Raw genomic sequence first — 20,770 nt, 5'->3', positions numbered from 1 at the left:
GCACTTCCTTATTTGTGTGCGTCTGCTTGGGGTGACCCTGTTTGCAGCAGTTTGCTAGCCCCCTTCTGTGAGTCCTTCTAGCCATGGCCTGGGGATACAAATCAAGCAACTGGACAGAGTTACCACGACTAGCCCCACTGGGGGACAATTCCCTCTGGGTTAAACAACGCTCTTTTACCGGTGAACACATATTAGTACAATAACAAGCAAGTTCTGTTGAAATTCAGTGTTTAAACATGAGAAGCAGTCTATGCCTAGATATTCTGCAGACCATCCCACTTCAAAGCTTGTTTATTTTTTAGGATCTGTGTAAAACATAATTTCATTATTCAAAGCGTAGCTGCCATGATATTTGAAAGGTTCAGATGATAAAATAAAGTTTACGTGTTTACCATTTTCTTTACTTCCAGAAAGTGTTTCAGATTTTCAAATTTCTTGGGCTTTTTCTTTTCTTGTTCTCATATAAGTAACAAAATGCAGATTCTACAAAGCAATCTTTTCATCAGAAAATCTTAAAGCATTTCACCATTTTGAAGACGGGGAAACTGAGACACAAAAAAAGAATATGGCTTGTCTACACGCTGCAACTTTAATAGATAGCTCCCCATCCTGTTATAAAGCAGCGACAAAGTCCAAACTAGCATCTGGGACCCAGATTCCCTAATTCTAACAAGCACCATTCAGCTAAACCTTTGGAAAAATATGCTGCATTGGATAAGAAAAGATAAATACAAATGAGCCAGTGGTACTTCCCTTGAAAGGGAATACTCTGCAAAAAGCTGCCAGTGATTCTTTGTCTCCTGTGATAAGCACAATGCCTTTGTAATAGTAACAGCATCTGTGCTTAGGACTTACCTGTAGCTATTGTTTCTCAAAATTAGTGACAAATACCTTTGAAATAATAAGAGGGCATTTTCAAGTTTCAATAAGTTTGAAAAAACTTTGCATGAAATATTGTATTTTACTGTTTATCACTTCATTTTTATTCCATCTATTGTCTAACAAAAACATTTTGATTATGAGGAGTCAAGTTAATAATAATCTTATACTTTTATATAATTTCCTTTTGAAGAAATTATGTATTTCTCTAAAACTGAGAACTCAGCTTCAGTAGCTAGAGTAAATTTTTTAAATCATCCAACCAGTCAAGACTATAATAGGATGAATAATGCAATACTACTGCTTTTCATTTTTAATCAGTTTGCTTAGAATATATTTATTTTCAATTATTTTATGCGATCACTTTAATTTTCATAATTAGTTATCAATAAGTGAAACGAGATGCATATCACAGCTATTGACAAAATATATTTAAAATTTAACAAAGAAGTGTTCATTTTAGAATTCAGATTTTCATATTACTTGATCATACTGGTCAAAGCAGTCAATAACTATTCATAATTAACTTTCTGATTAGAATGCAGAGACTAGAAATTGCATAGATACAATTTGCCAGTTACAGAAAGGATAAATGGACAGAAATATTTTGCAGGGAACAATTGTAAATAAGAAGTTTTCAAATTTAATTTTTTGAATATTTTACTATAAGTTATTATCCTGATATCGTGAAAAATCTGATTTTTCCCCCACTTGTCTGTATTTCATATATATGGAAAATGTATTTGCAACCAATCACTAAGAAACAGCTGCAGAAGGAATTAGGCTAAATTGTGATTACAGCTGTTATGTAACTTGTTTATTCTTTCTATAGCGCCTCCATGGTTAGAATTTTCTGTGGTTGAAAATAGAAAATTATTTTGCAATTTTAGACTAAGATGCCATATCAGATTAAATAAAGGTAAAAAAATCTCTTAATTACAACTATGGTAATTACAGTATCTGTAGATCTCATTAGCTGCACAAGAATAACTCCATTTAATTTATGCAAGTTATGCATCACCGTATATACGATGACCACTGCCCTTGAATTTGAATGAGTCAGTTTGTTACTTTAAGGTCACACATGTCCACGCATCACTGGGCACTTAACTATTTTCTTTCTCCTCCTTTTAAACGAGTAAACGCCCAAAAAGGATTTTAAGGACAAACTGTAGCATGGGCTCCAATTTGCTTGCATGGTTTAAAAAAAAAAAAAAAGCACCTTTCTTGCGTTCAGTGAGAACAATATTATATTGTTTTAGATGGAGATGTAAGCAGATTTTGATCTGTTGCAATAATGCTGACGTTCTTGCTTCTTCAAGGGCTCTTTGACAAAGAGAGTGATTATTTCCCAGGATTTTTTTTTTCCTTTGGTGAAATAGTTTCTAGATTATGGATAATAGCAAACATCTGCAGAGACTGCTATTTGTAGAGCCCGCAGGATGCAAGGAGATTGTGGGGTGCTAATGTAATTGCCACCCTGCTGTGATAAAAACAGGCACTGTATTAAAAAGAAAAAGACATATTTAGCTGGTAACTGTTATGATTTCTGTACTGTATATCTCTGTCTACCTTCTGCATAAGAAAAGTTACCTCCTTCTGAAAGAGAGTTACTGTACTACGTTATACAGAACTCAGCGTCACGTTCCTAGCGTTGCACGCGGGGCATCCACGATAACTTTGACGCCTTTCAGGGCCGCGCGTGGACGGAGCAGCTGAACAGCGCAGGCTCACCAGGGCCCTCAGATCCGTGCACGCCTCCCAGACCGTGCGACACCAGGGCACCGCAGGGGCTGGGTGCTCCTGGCCGCCAGGGCTGACCCACCACCCCGAGGGCGCAGGGTCCCAGGGCAGCGGGGCAGCCCCAGTGCCAGGTGGGGGCGACAGGCACCACCAGGCCGGGGGGGCCCAGGTGCAGGCTGGGGCTGGAGCCGCACTGCGGGGCAGCGACAGAGGGCCCCGGGCTGGGCGGGGGGAGGTCAGGGGTCTGACAGCAATTTGGGTAGTTCCCAGAAGATTTGGGCTCAATACTTACCCGTGTAAATGCACATGCAGTACTTTCAACCAGGCCTAAGTGTATCTAGAAATGCAGCTGTGATCACACCTAAGATTTCTGAATGTGGCTCCACTGCATCGCAAGCGTCTGATCTGCTGTGGCTTCTGGTCAATGTGAAATTCTGGGGAAGTTTATGACATCTTTGATATTCACCACAACATTGGGGTGGCGGGGAGGAAAAAAAATCAACCCATATACTGTAGAAACCAAGACACACGCACGCACACTAGCTTTATACGCTCAGTATCCTTTGTCTTGGAGAGTTTGGTGATTTGTCTCGCTTTGTAGTAGTATAAAAGATTACTGATTCAAAAGCCTCTCTAAACCAAGAGAAAGGAAGTTTAAGCTTAATGTGAGGTTAGGCCCTGAGTTTACTTATGGCATTTTCCCAGCAGAAGAAAAGTTAAGAGAGGATTCTAGAAGTCACTACCCGCAGACAGCTATCCAGGAAAGAACTGCCCTGCCCCTTGACAAAATTACCCAGCTTTGGTTTAGGGTAAATTTCCTGGGCTAAGAAAGGTTAACTCACGGGGTTATGTCATGTTGTGATGACATGTTTTTTTCTTTTTCTTTTCTGGAATTTTTCCAGTTATCTTGCATGCTTTAAAATATTAATAATAGCAGTGATGATAATAACAAAAACAAAGAGCAATGATATATTATTTTAAATTAGCTTGTAAAAGCAAGTGGATTTATTTTAATGATAATTACATTTTTCTTTCTTCAGGTGTTGGTGGATCTAGAAAGCACTTAAACTGGAACAGCTCTCTAGTACAGATTAAGCTGCAGAGTGCAAATTTGATTGTTCTGTTTGGATTGAAGGATATAACAGAACCCACAAAGATCTTTCGTGATGTTTTAAACATCCAAGTGGACTTAAGAGTACTGTGAGTTTAATTTAAGAGTCAGCCATTTTCTATAGGAGGCATCGAGTGCTGTACTATGATGAGGTCCTGTGCTTCTTCCTAACTTTGTAGTCTCCCATTGTCCTGAGGTCAGAGGCTTGTTCTCTCATGCTTCAAAAGTATGCTTTATTTTGCTGGAATGACATCTAAAGGTGATAAAACATTATCCACCTTTTTTGTCATGTGAGACACATTTACACGTGTACACATTCAGCATTTCCCAGACAAGCGTTTTAATAGCAACTTGAGATATTTTAAGATTAGATATTTAATTTAAAGAAGCATAATTACAAAAGAATGTTGTAAATGCTACCTGAGATACTAGAATTTCAAAAGGAGGTGTTCGTTTTGACAGTAAAATACCTGCACAAAATATAGAAATTAGATAAACAATACAATATACACGAACCGAATGTTGTTTCACATAACTGGTACTGCATGAAAATGACACACAGCTGGACACCAGGCTGAGGCCCTAATAAAAACTTTCTCAGCCTATTTTTTGCAGTCTTTGTGAAAAACAACCTTGTTGCCAGATGTTTTGTTAAAGTTAGTTCTGTGACATCCCCCCTGGAATGATGGCCAGCATCTTTGTAACTAACAGCTTAACTTACGCCTTAGCTTTTCAGCATCCCACTGATTTTCACAGAACTCTATGTCCTCCTTTGCGGCTTTGAAGCTGCAAAAGAAAGTAATGTTTTGTTGGCTTGTGAACCAGTCTGTCAACATCTTGAGACTGTAAATTACAACATGCTTACTACAGCTTGCTTGGATTGGCACAAACTAGTGTAGACATGTCAGTATCCTGTGATTATTGTTAGCAGCAGTAACTGGAAGAGCTAACATAATAGTGGACTTCGTGAGATATCTGTTAAAATATTTCTGAGGAGTGTTCTTCTTGTATGCTTCAATCCTCCATCCATATGAGAAAATATTCTGCTTTTGCTGATTTGCAAACGTTATGTTCTGGTAGGCAGGCATATCATCTTGTCTAAATGAAAAAAAAAAAAAAATCCCAGCATTATTATTTATATTCTTGCTTGTTTTGGCACTCCCTTTTTCTCCCATGTGTAACAATTGAGTCCCTGCACATTTTTTCAAAGATCCTAATCTGACAGACAATAGGCGTCTGAATTCCTATCATCTATGTCATCTAATTCCAGCATAACATTCATTTAATGGCTTAGCTCTGTAGACATTTACGTGGTCTGCAAAAACACATAGTATATGTTATTATCACATGGGTGCTGTGAGATCTAACTAATGTTCTCTCTCATTCAGAAGTCTCATGAAAAAAACATCTGTATTGGTCAGAATATTACCACAAAAGTTAAATAAGCTATTATTATGTATGATTCATAGAAATTTCCTGTATTATACTAATATCAATAAGAAAAAAAAAGATCAAAGAGTTTAACCTTTCTTTGTGCAAGAAGCTGATACATTACATGAAATGAAGTTATTATAATTTCTGTTATTCCTTTATCCAAGCTATTAAATACCTCCAGATATCATTGTGTATGAAGTACAGGTTAACACTATAACTTTGTATTTGCAAAAGTATCTGTCTTTTTGAAAAATAGTTTTAACATTATAGCTCATAATACAATATGGATAAGTTTGTAATATCCATAAACAATGAGGAAAATATGACAGGAGTGGTCCCAGATTAAGTCTGGAGTCAGATTTAAAGGGTAGAATTTAATATTCTGCTACATCAGAGACTTTCTTTCTGAAAAGTCACAGTCACTGTGACTTCGCTGTCCCAGAGGAGGGAAATAGTTTGCTCACATAAATTTGCAAAGGTTAAGATATTCTGAGGATCTTACATTTCCAGAATGTTTTCAAGAGTTTCTTAACCAGATTTCATCAGAATTGTCTCTGTCAGTCCTTGATGGTTTGTAGGAACTTTATAATAGCTGCTCACATAGAAAGCATTGGTGCCAGTAACTGAGAATCAGTTTCTCTGGTTTCTTCCGCAGTGTTTTAGGTGAATACATGGTTTCTGAAAGCTTCTGTTTTCTAGAGTTGTCATGCATTCCTCAGTCTGCATTATTTTAATGGAAGACTTGCACCAAATCCAAATATACAGAATTAGGCAGCAATTTTCAGCAGAATGTTTTTCACTGAATATACGTAACATCAACAACAAAACTGTTGATGCAAAAGTGTTGTTTTCAATTAACTTTCCATGGGTGGAAAGAAAAGGGGGGGAAGCGGTTTAATGCTGAAAAGGACTATATTTTCTATATTATCTCCCGCATATTTTCACGGGAGAAATCTCTTTTTGGATATTTAGTGTTTTAAGTCTAAACTCTCATAGGACAGGAAAACGTTTCACTAGCTGCACCATGGACATGGCATCCTCTTTTTGAAGCTGTGAACCCTCCTCTCTGTTAACTTCGTTTGGGTAGCTTTTACCACGTGCAGAGACCTTGTAACAAGATATGCACTGATGAAGAATATGGAAGGATTACTTGCTGGATAATATATGTGATGAACAGCTTTGACCAGCAAGCTCCTAGGCCAGGCTTTGATGTGTTCATTAACCCCTTGAAACTGGATAAGTCTTTGCTGGCCGGGCAAGTGTTGGTCAGTTGTGGAGGATCTGACCTCTGCTGCTGCTTGAAATGGGCCCATCCTTGATGCTACTGAGTTGCTGTCTCTCGCTTCCCTGGGGCTGGTGAGAAGGTAAGGTTTTAAACCTTCTTATATCAGTACTTTTCTTCTTGAATCCTAGAGCTGTTAGCTGTTGCTGTTTCAACAGTCATACTTCCATCTGTTTTTATTTTTCTTATCTTGTATGATTTTAGTTCACATGCTTTCTGACACTTAAACAAGAATTTTCTCAGTAAACTTGAGCCAAGGTCACGCAGAGGTGCTGCACTGAATTAGGCCTTGGATCACAGACAGCTGAACCACTTAACCGAGGCAAGCAAATACTGAGAAAAGTTCCTGAGAGAAACTTATTACTAGATAAGCCAAGAAAACAGTGAAACATATAAAATCAAAGTCAGATGTGGGAAAAATGGGTAAGAGATTATACCATACATGATTTAAGATATTAAATTCATCACATGAGTATGATCTATTCAAAGCCTAGCTTTGAATTTCAAGTCCCTGCATAAAGGTATGATGTATTATTAAAGATAACTATCTCTACTTTTTTTTTTAATTCATATTTCTAATTAAATTGATTTTCATAATACACCTGTGCTTTATCTTGATTTGTTTTTAAATGTCCAATATTAACTGAAGGGAAAAAACAAGGCATCAGTTAGTTATGCCTTGTGTCAGGGCCCGAGGGGCATAAACGGGCCCTAATGGGCCGGATGGCCCCCCAGCTGTGGCCTTCCCCCTACACTGCCCAGGCCCCGGCCCCCATTTCAGCCCAGCCTGGAGCCTTCAGTCCCTGTGTCACAGCCCTGCCCCTGCCCGGCCACAGGCTCCCCCCAGCCTGGCCTCAGCCCATCCCCAGGCTCCCCGGCTGCCCTGCTCCCGTGGGGTGGTGGTGGGACAGGCCCTGCACCACCAGGAGCCCCTGCCCACACCGGTCTCTGGGAGCCGCTGGCCCGTGCAGTGTCCTGACACCTTGCAAGAAACTGTATTAAGAGAATATTAACAACTAAATGTCCTATGCATAGAACTCTTCTTAAAGATATAGCACATCCAAAAGAAAGGGTGCGGTCCTATAATAAATACATTAGTATGGCTCAATTCAAAGGCTAGATTTAATCATAAAGGATGTAATGCAGACTTCGGGGTACTACTCCACTGGTGGTTGGGATACTGGGTTTTTTATTGTTATTATTTTTATTATTATTATTTTATTTTTTTCCACGATCCTGAGGTGCTGGTAGATATTATACAGTCAAATAATTTTCTAATCAATTTCTCTATAGGAAGAGAGGAATAATGATGCTTTTGCTTTTGTGGCGATCTGCTTTGCAGAGGTTTGCTTTTTTTGTAGTGAGATCTGTAGAAAGTCCTGTTAAGAGCTGCTTTTATGTGTGGATATGATAAGCTTCAGCCAAAAATCTGCTGAAGCAGTTGCAATAACTATTGTGCCTTACAACAGACCTTGTAATAGTCTTTAGTTACAGGTTGAATTATTATCCAGCTCTCAGGGCAGGTTCAGGCTAGGTGGAATTCAGTGAATTAGGCTGTTTATCTTCATTGGTTAGTGTCTGGTCATAGCATTCATTTCTGGAAATTAATGAGGTAAGACTCCTGCTTTATTTGTTACATATTATTTGATTTTCAGCTTATTTTGAAAAAAAGAAAAGGCTTATATGATCCTACAGTAGAGCTGAGTTTGGATACTGTAGCCTGACTTGCAATATGTAAGGTACATTGTGTCCCATAGAACAGCAAAACACTATTTGTTATTAATTTAAGTGAAATCTTGCCAATGCTATTATGGATAAGTAATTTATGAAGTTATTTGACTGTTTATCAGTATTTCATGGGTACCCTTCATTTGAGACAAGTTATTCGTAAGCACGAGTGCTTGTAGTATCTACCTTTTCAGCTTCAGTAGTCAGCTCCAATCAGAATAACCTACTATTGAAGACTCTTTTAACTAAACTATACAAAGTCTTAATAAAACTGATATAGGAACCGATGTAATCTTTTAGCACACAGAAGTCACATGCAGTAAAGTTGACACAGAATATATTCCTAACTGCCTAGAAACATAAATCCCTCCCAGAAGTTAGCCATATAGACAAGCAAAAAAACATCTGAAAACACTAATGCTTGTGTGTCCAGTCTTCAAAAAGCTGGCAGAACTGATGTTTCTCATATGTTTGCGATGATATCACATATGCTGAGAATTATCCCAAAACCTTTTTGCTGGTGATAAAAATTATAAAACCGCAAAGTAGATAAAAATAAATGACATGTGCCTGTAAGTATAATTCCTGAGAAAACAGTTTAAAGTTAATTTTACTTGGAAGCTAAGAATTTTTCCATTTGTAACGTTTTTCGTCTTTATTTGCTCATGATGACAGAAGTCATCATTTGGCTCATGTAGCTGAAGCCAATTTCTTTATTGAAATCTGAATCCGTAGTTTTTTAGTTTATCAGATTTATAAATGATAACTTCTGCAATATAGTTATTGTTCCACGTGCAAGTATTTCCTAGAGATTGTTTGGTCACCATCAGAAGAAACAAAATAAAGAAGTATAGACAGGAAAATAGTTTAATTTACAAAAATATTCTGAAAAAATTCTAGATGTTTTCATAATTCATTACATTTCATCTATGCAGACTTGGAAATTATTTTTGATATAGTATATTCATAAGATTTTACCTGAGCAAAAGTAATTTCTTGATTTCAGTATGTTTGCATGTAGATAACATAAATACTCTTTAGATTGTTTCATTATATGTTCCTATTAAAATTTTCCATTTCTTCTATCCTAGAATATGGGCTTATTTTAGCAGGAAGATATCTGGGCTAAAACATTGTTATGTGCTCATGCTGGGGTGGGAGCGGGGGTGGGGAAGATAGCACAATCACTTATAACTTCATTGCTTCAGGAAACACATTCGGTAAGCTTGGTTGTAACCTTAAGCCTATTAAATCACATGTTCTCTTTCATATTTATATTCTGTTGACTTCTACCATCCTTAATTTCCTCATGTACTTAGTTATGTCCATATGGCAATTGACATATCATGGATATTTTAAGAAAACTCTAAAATACATAAATATTGAATAAAAAAAGGTCAAGTCTACTGGAAACTTTTACAAAAAAAAAAAGAAAAGACATTTTGCACAGAAAAGATATAATTTAGGAAAGATTTTCTAAGGTATGTCACCTCTCAGAAGATTTTACTTCTCATTATCTTTAGGTCATTATGTGTCTAACAATGCTTTGAGGAGAACTTGAACAGGAAATCTCATTAGCAAAATTGCTCAGTGTCTTGGAACATTAAAAATATTATATTTAGCCAAAGCAGGAGCAAACTATCGCCACTTTTTTGGTTCTGTACATTATCCACTTTCCTTAAGTGTAGAGGAATTTGTCACTAAGATTACAAACTACAAAGAGCAATCTTAGTTTTTCAGTTGCAGCCGCTGGCACTGGTTGACAGTGATTCCTTTATGATTATGCTGATATTTTATGCTAGAATCCTTTCTACTTTTTAGCCTCATTTAGAAGTTAAAAGGCTCCTATTCTTTCTGATTTCAGTCAAATTGAGTCATCTTCTAACAAAGAAAAGATTTTGTTTATTTAATCAAACATACCTCCAGTATAATATTTAAATATATACTCTAGTAAACGATACTAATGTAAACAAACCATGTGCTCAGCCTTATATAAAAACTGTGGAACAAACCTTAGGAATAGGAAATTCTGACAAGTATCTCCTCAATTACTCCTGCGATATGTTTTCTCAAGGCAAGAGTAAACTAAGGGTGTTAGGTGAACGAGAGAGGATTGGAAGGTTTTCTGTCACTGTAGAGAAATCAAGTGCAAGGCGCTCAACCCAGAAATCCTTAGTAGGTTTGGGATCCCCCTGCCAGAAAGGATCTACAATTGGTTGAATCTCCCCACAGCTGTCCAATGACAATCACAGAGGGAAACGCATTAAAAGCAGCAGGTGTTATCAACTCCTGAGCAGCATCCTGCATGAAAATCGGAGGTCTGTGGGGTATTTGCGAAAGGCAGTTTTTTCCCCTAACATTCCACTGGCTAATTAAATCTTGTGCAGCCAGTTCCACATATTCCTCAGAACTGCAAGCTTTGGAAGGTAGATGAGATAAAGTAAGAGGGGAAAAATTGCTCTGAAAGTGGCACCTTGTATCTTTAGAATGGAAAATGTTTAACTTGGCTTCGGAGGGTCTAAGCCACCCATGCACGTGACGGATGTGAGCTTCAACCATATGTGATGTTGAAACTGGAAAGATTAATAACCAAGGACTAACAGGTCAAATTATAATTATATTTAAATGTATAATATAATTTAAATTTATAGAACAGAAATCATAGTTTACTAGCTGGATGTCAGATCTGGGTGCATGTCAAGAAGAGGAGATTAAAGCCAAAAGCATGTGGTTGATCTTAAATCATCTGTGACATGTTTCCTCTTAGGACTTATTTGCTAAAGCCACTGTTTGTGTCAGTGACAACTGGCTGCTGAGCATATGGAAATAATCAAAGAAAATCAATTAAGGGAGAAAAAGTGCATGTCAAAGATGAGGTGTTTGTCTCAGTTCATGAGTGCTTTTTGAGTATGAAAGCACATTAGAGTTTCCTGCAACAGTCATAATTATGAATCTTTTTAATTCATTTGATTTATTTCTGCCTTATTTATACGTGCAGTTTCTCCATTTGTTCACATGCATAACCCTAAGGAATGGTAATGAAAACTACCTATGTACTGTCCATAACAGAAAAAATGTAATGAGCTAGGTGTAGCCCTAGTATAATTATTTATGAACTAGGATGTTTAAACATCATGAAAACTCAGCTGGTAGCCAGTTTCATCTAGTATCTCTACAAACATCTGCTTGTTACCTAATTTTACTTTCATATTAAATAGGATATATATTAGCCAAACTGTAAAATGCATATTAACTGAAAAATATCTAGTTATATGCATTAATATATTTTTTTCATGCATTGTAGAGATAATTTTGTCATGATTTATGTAACATAACACTGCATTTATTTGTGATTAAAGACATGGCTAAAACCATGCATAATTTAAACTACTCTAATGAGTAAACTTTCTTAGAATAACCTCAATGTATTGGAATCAAACACAGATATAGAAAAAACATTAATCCCACTGCAGGAAGTATGTACATATGAACAAAATTACAGAGTAAAAAAAAGGATCTATCTGTCTTTTAAGTCTATTTTTCTAGTCATGGGGCTCTAACAGCTAAACTGCTCAAGTTCAGGGTTGCCAAAAGATGGTTTTAGCCCAAAGGAGACTTGTGGACCTTGGAATGGCTTACCTTCAGGCAGCAGTGATTCTTATTGCCATCTGCAAGAGCAAGTAGTGAGAACACTTTACCTGAAAGTGGCATCGTTTTACTCTGACACGCGAATTCCTGAAAAGATTATTATAGCCTATATTCTCAGAGCAGGATTATAGTTGCTCTTGCAAATGCCAGACACCTTAGACAAAATTAAGACTTTCTTGGAATTTTTTTTTTTTTTTTGCTTATTTGAGAAGTCAAAGAATGATTTCTGCTTCACCTGAAGCCATCATCCCTTCACAATACTCTACTTTTTAATTTGTCTATTTTAGCTTGAAAACCATAAATATTTGCATGGTTTTGACTTGTAATCAATAAGGCATTCCTATTGTCACTAATTCTTTTCATTTTGTTAAATTAAGTTGCTACAGTACACCATGTAATACCTTAAACTGTCAGATGGTAATTTTTCATATTTAAGATTCCATATTTTTCTTTTTTACCACCTTTCACTCTGTTAGTCTATAGACAAAGATGCTGCTCTAAGGGTTAAATAAACCTTATTTAATTGTCATATTTTACCTAAATCAGTTGATTTGCTTGGTTTTTTTTCCCCCTCAAACTTAGCACATATGTTTAACTGTTCCAGATATTATAATGAGGGATTAAGTCACTAGTATTTTAGACTTTTGAAAATGACCCTTGTATCTGCTCGCATTATCTGTTTGGATTGCATTAGTGCAAGAAGTTTCTATAGAGTAATTTTTCTGCTTCTCTCTTACTTTCCTATCATTCTCTTCTTCCTCAGAAGAAAAGCTAGCCATCAACTTGGGTCAATCCAAATTAAAACAAGATGGAAAGTATATCTTTGGCCTCTCTCTAATAGTGTCTTGGATGTTGAGGAGGTATATCCCTTCATTTCTTTTGGCCATTCCTGTGCTTAAGAAGCTGCTAAGACTATACAGAATGAAACAGATTATACAAATTTGTTAATGAGAGGATACTTTGAAGCTGTACATGGCTGTGCTTAGCAAAATTATGTTGTTGAAGAAGGTGGAGAGGCTGAAATGTAAAGGAAAGTGTTTACTGAGAAGGTAAATATATTTTCTTGTGCTGCAGAAACTCACATCAGTCTTTACTACCCCATTACGAAAGATAGTGTCAAAAAGACCCTGACAAGCCCAGAATGCAGGTAACTTTATTTCAGAAAAAAGTCATAAAACAGCCATGGCTATCTCACCAGGCCCATTGTGATGGAAAACAAAGTTTAATCTGGACTCAGGATTCCCCTTGATAGTTATTTGAACATAACTATTCAAAACATTATTCAATCAACTAAGTAGTAATTCTAATAATTTCCTGGGAAATAGATATTCTTCTCAGGCCAGCCCGTAGCAGTCACTTGTTACCTGTCACATGTAAGCTTTAGGGCTCTTAAGGGTGCAGTTAGAAAAAGATAGACACATTGTGCCAAGTGTATCAGTGAGGAAATATTTTAAGACTATAATAAAGATTAATGCTTTTAGATTAATGTCAACCCTTTTTTACAACCAGTTTTAGGGCACGGTATTGCATAACACTTGTAGCTTATTTGCAATGTTCAGGTACCTCCACATATGCTGTTCCCTCTACCATAACTGACAAATGATTTCCCCTGCAACTTTAAAGACGTTCCACCCAGACTAATCCTTCCTTCCCTCCTTCCTTCCCTCCTTCCTTCCCTCCTTCCTTCCCTCCTTCCTTCCCTCCTTCCTTCCCTCCTTCCTTCCCTCCTTCCTTCCCTCCTTCCTTCCCTCCTTCCTTCCCTATTGTTGTAAGTAGTTTGGATATCTCTTCATGGTACTGTCTTATGCTGTATGTAATAGTCTTAGGTTATTAATAATCTTTGTTTTGAAGCTGTGATTGTTTTACAACAATAAATGCTAAGTTAAAAACAGTAGAGTTTCTTTGTTGCAAGAAGAGATTCTTATTTCTCACAAGGTTGCCATCAGAGAACTGACTTCCAAACTAAAAATGATTATTGAATTATCCAAAGAAAGTCCTTTATGACCATGGTTTAGAGGTGCGTAACAGACATGAATAAAGAATATTGCAGAAAGATAAAAGGATTTCATTCATTTTGGTATAATTTATATATGCAAAATGAAAAATATTATGTTGATCTCATAAGTAATTCATTTCTATGCAGGCCTGTGTGGGCATTTGTTTGTTTGTTTCCCCCCCCCTCCTTGCCAAGTATCTCATGCCTGACTTTCTACATATAAATGTAATCTAGGTTCTAATTTTGATTTAATCCTGGGTAAGAACAGCTAACCTAACTGAAGTCATCACAAGAGCTTGGAGCAAAGTCTTAAATACGTGCATGCTTTTATGGCCTCTCCAACTGCTGTTGACCTACAGTAGTGCTAAGACACTAACTTTTACCATCTGTATTCAGCTGATTTGCATCTTGATTTTGGTCTAGAAAAGAATAGAAACTATAGAAAAAAATCAGGTTCACATATTCTTTGGATGCTATTTATAAACTGCAGATCTAATTTTGAAAGCTTCTTTTCTGAAATAGATATAAATATCCAGATAGATATAGAAGTCCAAATGATCTAAAGCCTAGATGAAACTATTCTTTTTCTTAATAAAGTAAGAGACTTCTATCTTGCCAAATCTTATCATTTGCGGTGTTGCAGATAAAAGATGTTTTCATCATTGAGAATGGAAACCCTTCAGCCAGGAAGACTGCTGTTTGTAAGAGGGAATAAAATATAACTTTTTTTCTCAGTAGTTGTCATTTACAGTGATTGACGTCTTTGTGGTAGTTGCTATTGCTGTTTCAATATAGAGTGCCTAGAGCATGTTAACCGGGCTTAAAAAGAAAAAGAAAGAAAGAAAGAAAACAAAAAAGAGAGAGCAGGCCTGAGGCCTTTCACATTTTTTCAGAAAAGATGAAATAAAGATTACTCCAAATAAGTTGTTTTATAGGAATGTGTTGATTAATATAGTTTTGTTTAAAGTCAGATTTTGTTGTTGATTGTAGGTGATCAAATGAAAAATTGTGTCTTTTGTTATGCTCTGTTAGAGCATGAGTGCACAATCAGCAGCAGCATCATGCCTGTGTACAAAGTGGATGAAAGGTTTGACAGGAAGTCCTCTTTGTGCGTACTGGCTGCATTGAAAAGCAGGAAAACCTCAGTTTCTGACTCAACTGCTTTTAGTTTTTCATCAGAGTGGAACAATAAGGTTTCCGCTACAGCCCTATAAAAAGGGAACTGCTTAATTAATTTTTATTTTGATTCTATTTAAAAGCTTTGAAAGTGTGTTACTACTATTTCAGCAGCAATAAGTTATTTCAACAGTAAATTGTACTCATAACTATAAATTATGAAGTTGTATTAGTGTTTTCTCCACCAGATGAAGCAGGAATTTTAGATGAGATTTTCTTGAGACTTTATTTGGAAACTATTTTAGTGAGTTATTTATAATATATGGAAAGTGGAAATATTTCTATAGGAGTTTAGCAGTAAAAAATGTGAATATCACGTAAGAACAAATCTTTCAGTGGTTTAACTTCTATTTCTTGTCATAATTACAGGAATATTGTCTGCTGCAAATTCCATAAGCTCCCTGCAACAATGAGGGCACATTTCACCTGGAGAATAACCATGAACTGGTCAGAAAACACCTGGAATAAAAACAGAAACAGTTCAGATAACTGCGCTGGCTTCTCTGGAAACTTCTTATTCTGTTTGTTTGGTTGGTTGGGGTTTTTTTTAAACATAACCATCTGAGTCCAAATTTTGTTAACTTATGGGAATAAGTTTATTCATGGAAATACTTCCAATGCACAGGATTTCTCAAATTTGGGGCCTATTTTATAACCTGTACTGTATATATTTCTGGGCACTAGGAATCAGGGTTAATTCTGCTAAGCTGAGGCCTGTTGGCCGCACATACAATTATGCATGTGTAATCCAGTTTCGGGTGGTATATCTGTTAATTTTCACTAAGGAGGGTAAACACTTTGATCTGAGGTTGTACAGATCTTTGAAATTCTGAGAAAGAATGTCTATTTTCTTAAAGAAAAATTGTAGGATTGTCGCTACAAGAGTTTAGCAATTTAGACTCAAATTTGCATTTATTTCAAAATGAGCTTGAGCGTGGAAGTGGTATAGGCTTGGTGTTCAAGAAATAAATGAAAAACCTAGTAAAAAATAATGAAGACAAACTTCTTGACTTCACAGCCTAAATTGTGCTATCCTAAACAGGAATGAGGAAAGACTGGGAGATGAGATTCAGTCAGATGATTTGAAGGTAGAGGGGTTGACTCAACAACTTCTGTAGTTGTAATATGCCCCTGATAGTTAATTTACTTCAAGACTACAATTAGCACATAGTGGGGAGTTGCTCCTAGCTTATGTCGGAATAGGAGTTCTATTGAGTCAAATCTTGAAATGCCATCTGAATGTTGTGTTTGTGCATGTTCTGTCAGTGCATTGCAGGATATCTGAGTAAGTTTTATTATTCAAGATTAGATCCTAAATTGTTAATTTTCTTGCTGTGAATCAAATGAGTTGAATGGATTTAATCAAATTTAATTAGGGGCATATATTTTTCCTATATTCTTTAAGATTCCCCTCCTCCCTGATGGAAGGTGTTAGATGCATCAAAACCTGTCACCAGCTGCATTGCTTCCAGGATTATTTCGGTCTGAATTTATTTAATACTAGCTCTGTACTATGAGTGATCACAGTAAAGTTTTGGGAACTACAGGGCTGGATTTTTATAAACAGTGCAAGTTAGACTAACCTTTATTTTGCCTCATTGTATTGCTTAGTTCCATGCATACCAGTAGCAGAGTTATATTAGGTTATGAATTAGATTAACTTGATATTGAGCACACCTTTTTTCTTACAAATCTGAAAACAAAACATCAGACAATTTTTCTTGAACCAGCGAATTGGACATTTTAATTCTTAAACTACTTTTTTATCTTTACTGAAAGAAAAAAATAATTAAAAAAAACCTTAATAGATGGTATAGAGGTCTCTTTAAACTCTATTTCTTCTTAGACTGTTTTGAAAGTCTAACAAACTCTGAAGTTCAGAGTACGAGTCTCGCACATGTGATTGTCAGTACAGACAGCAGGGTTGTCTAAAGGGGGTTATTCAATAAGTCTTTTATCTTCTGAAACTATTTCCCCCTGAGAAAATCAATTTAACATGCACAGGTGAACTTAGAGAACTGGACTAACAAGCTGAGGATAGTAAGGTACTACTCTGGAAAAATTTTCTTCTGTTATGCTTTATGATTATGATAGAAAAACATGTTGGAGTTCTTATCAAGATATTGATGTTTATATGTTTTGCTTTGTATTTAAAAAAAATATTTAAGTATTTGCATTAAGGTGCTATTCATGTAAGGTATGTTAATGTTTGTATGTAAACTACTGTTGCCTGCTTTGAAGGTCTTGCCACAAATATCTTTGTGAGAATTATTTTGTTCAAAGGCTATTACTTAGATTTCTAAGTTAGCCTCATCAATGAGTAGTGTTGAAATAGTACTACTGAATTGAAAAGCTATGGAAACAAAACTTTGTTATTTCCATTTCTCACATAAATTATGTGTTACGATTGCATGTTTGGTTTATGCTAGAACCTAGAAGAAAATGGAAAAAAATGTTCTTTCTCTGTTGAAACTATTAGACAGAGATTCTGGAAAAGAATTATATTAATCATATCTTCTTCCTAATCTATGTATCAGTCAAATGGAATTGCACCAACTTGTTCCTTACTGACTAGTCAATGCATACAGTTTGGTGGGGTTTTTTTGTATCTTTTACTGACTCATCTCTTTTGTAACTAGCTATATTTTCCTTGGCCTTTATTTTATTAAGTAGATTTGGGCTTTTCTGCTACTGCAGGGACTAGATACAAAATGATATGACCTCTTTAAGGCATGGGGAAGAGGAGGGGCAAGGTGGTTAGTAATATCAAACTGCCTTCTATTTGTTTTCTTCTTTTAAGGAAAAGTATCTGGAATTGAGATATGGTAAAGGATGACTTTCTGCCCTTCCTTTCAAACATATTGTGATGCAGCTTGCTTCACTTGTATAAAGTGATTAGAATAATATGAAAATATAGCAAGATTAAAAACACGTTCCAACAGCAAAGGAGAACTGGATTATTTATATTTTTACTGAGAATATTTGAGGGATTATTTTCAAAAGGTTAAAATTCTAGGGCTTCAAATCCTTTTCTTGTTTTCTAATTTAGTTAATGTAAGTGCTTCAATTCATTGCTATGTGTGCTTGAAATGTTTTGATCTTATTTGGACTGAAAAACAGTACTGCAACTTAATTCCTTATATCTGCAACGTAATTCCTTATATCTGCTAAAGAAATTGCATCGATACAGTAAATATAGTTGACCTCTATGTTTTGAGGAACACTTGCTCCAACTTTCCTATCTGAGACAAATTATTTCATCTTTCTCATTGACTGAGTAATTCTGGATAGGATAAGGTCTTTTCCTTTGTAATCCCCAAGGACTGGATCTTATCATTAAACAACTTGAAACTTTGCTTTCACATTCACATTAACACTCCTCTGTGGCTCTTGAAGAAGCAGGTCTGACATGCTTCCAAAGCTCAAACGTACTTTAAGGGAGTTCGTCCCACACTACTCAGGGAAGTAGCAGTCTGGATGGCAATTAATACCATGTATCAAAACATGGGTTCCCAATTACTGATGTTGTCTACAGTATTTATAATTGCATTTTCTTGGTTTGAAAAATCTAGCACAAATGACTAAGGTCTCATTCCCTTGGTGAGTGTATGATGATTTCAACTTCCTAAGAATTGCTTATATACCTAGGTTTTCTAGAAGACAATTTGACTCGCTACTTGAAGTTCCTGTGTTAATGAGCTTGAATGTTGGCAACACCCGCTTTGTAATTATTAGTGACAGGCCTAGAATCAAGGCCAAAAGGTCAAATCAAACTAAATGAGGAACGTATATATATATATATATTTTCAAGTGCAAACGTGAAAATAATGACCAATCTACTTATTTCTTAATAAACGCTTTAAATTGCTTTAAATCTGGCACCATACATGTATCATGTTCCTTACTACCTTTCTTTTGGGGTACTGAGTTTGTCATGAGATGTTACAATTCACAGGCTTATTTAACTATATATATATATATGTATATATATGTGTGTGTGTGTGTATATATATATATATATATAGCTGTACTATCTGATCCTCTTGTCAAAGTTGATTAAAAATTTGGATGTATATTTCACACTGGGATAAAATCAAGATTTCTGCAAGGATTGGTGAGTACTGCAAAGCATAAAGGATGGAATCTGAGTTTTCATTCTAGTTTTACTATTGATCTGATGTGCATAACTCTTTTCTTCCTTTTTTTTTTTTTTTGAAAAATAAACTTTCCCTACCCAAAAAGTAAGTTTAATGACAGTGCTGGATTGGGAGGAGGTGGAGGTTGGGGCAAAGGAGTTTTCAGTTGTTCCTTTTATAAAGACCTGGGTGAAAGAACTGAAAAGGAGGCTTTTGTAGTTGGATATCTGTGGTAAAGAATTCAATATATGCTAAGCAGTACATCTAGCAGTACTCCTTCCTTCACTGTGGCATATTGAAACTTTTCAAGATTTTAAAATGATAACATCTCAGTTAGAAATCTTCTATTGTGAAGATATTTTTAGGCTCAAAGTTACAGCTTCCTGTAAGATAGAATGAATCTGCTACTTTCTTTACAAATTGATGAGAATTTGTCTGGGTATGGGTTATGGAATCAGGCTTATTGGATGCCTTCAGAAATTGCAGTAAATACAGACCTCACTTTCCACCATTCTTTATCTCATGGACAGATGGAAATGTGATTAGCTACAAATGAATAATGTGTAATGTACTTTATGACCTGTAAGTAACTTGATTTCAAAAATGTTAATTGATTTCCTACATTAAGGATAATGGAATGTATCAAAAGAGTATCTAGCGGGGGATGAAATATTTGTACTTGCTAGAGGAAGCAGGGAAGATGTATAAAGTAGTTGTTGCCTTATTTTGTTGTTTGTTTTTTTTTTTTTTGAATTTGGTAACATTAGGCATGTTTGGTTTTTTTTTTTTCATAGAAATGTCTAGTTTGTTCACTTTTTTTTATTGGCAACCTTTGTCTCCAGTTAGTGCAATAGATTTTGTGAGTCATTGAAATCACATAATGCCCATGTAATTGAGAGTGGGAGAGTTTACTTGTTAGTTTATTCAAAAAAAAAAAAAAAAAAGGAGCCCCGATTTAAATGTCCTGCAGCCAAGCTACTATCCGTGATGAAAGGACTACCTGCTATACTGCTGTTAAAAGATGGTGGGATGTTAGCAGAAAAGTGGAGTCATGTTCTTTAAAGCTGTAGTAGGGAACCCTGTTTTTTCAGTCTAAGACCATAGCATAGGAGTTGCCAGTATTCTGTATTTATTTCTTTTTAATACTTTGATTTTTCAAAACTGTGGCAAATCATATCAGCTGTCACATTTTTTTTTCTTAGGCCCTGCTGTTTAGATGGCGTATAACATCATTCCTGGATGGTGGTATCATGCTTTGTCACATGTCAGTTATTATATTCTTTGCAGAAACCATTCTTACCTTTTATTTTAGCAGTTACCTTAATTTCTAATGAAAAGGTATATACTTTTTCAGAAATGAGCTTTTTAAAGTTTTTTTTTAACCTTTGCTCACTGTGTTCTTTTCATATTTCTGGTAATCTAAAATTTTCCTTTTTTTATATAATAATATTCAAAAGCCTCTGGCTAATTACTCAGCTAATTAGGAAAATGCATGCATTAGCTAGATGACATATAGTGACAGAGAGAAAAATAATCTTATTGCAGCATATTTAAAACTGAGGAGATATGCATACATGCAAGTAGTGGCATATATGTCCACGCAACTTAGAAAAGACTCGTGCATATGCCTAACTGTT

This window comes from Struthio camelus, chromosome 2 (assembly GCF_040807025.1).
Source record: "Struthio camelus isolate bStrCam1 chromosome 2, bStrCam1.hap1, whole genome shotgun sequence".
Lineage (NCBI taxonomy): Eukaryota > Metazoa > Chordata > Aves > Struthioniformes > Struthionidae > Struthio > Struthio camelus.
The sequence above is the reverse complement of the archived record's forward strand: the minus strand, read 5'-3'. Positions refer to the sequence as shown.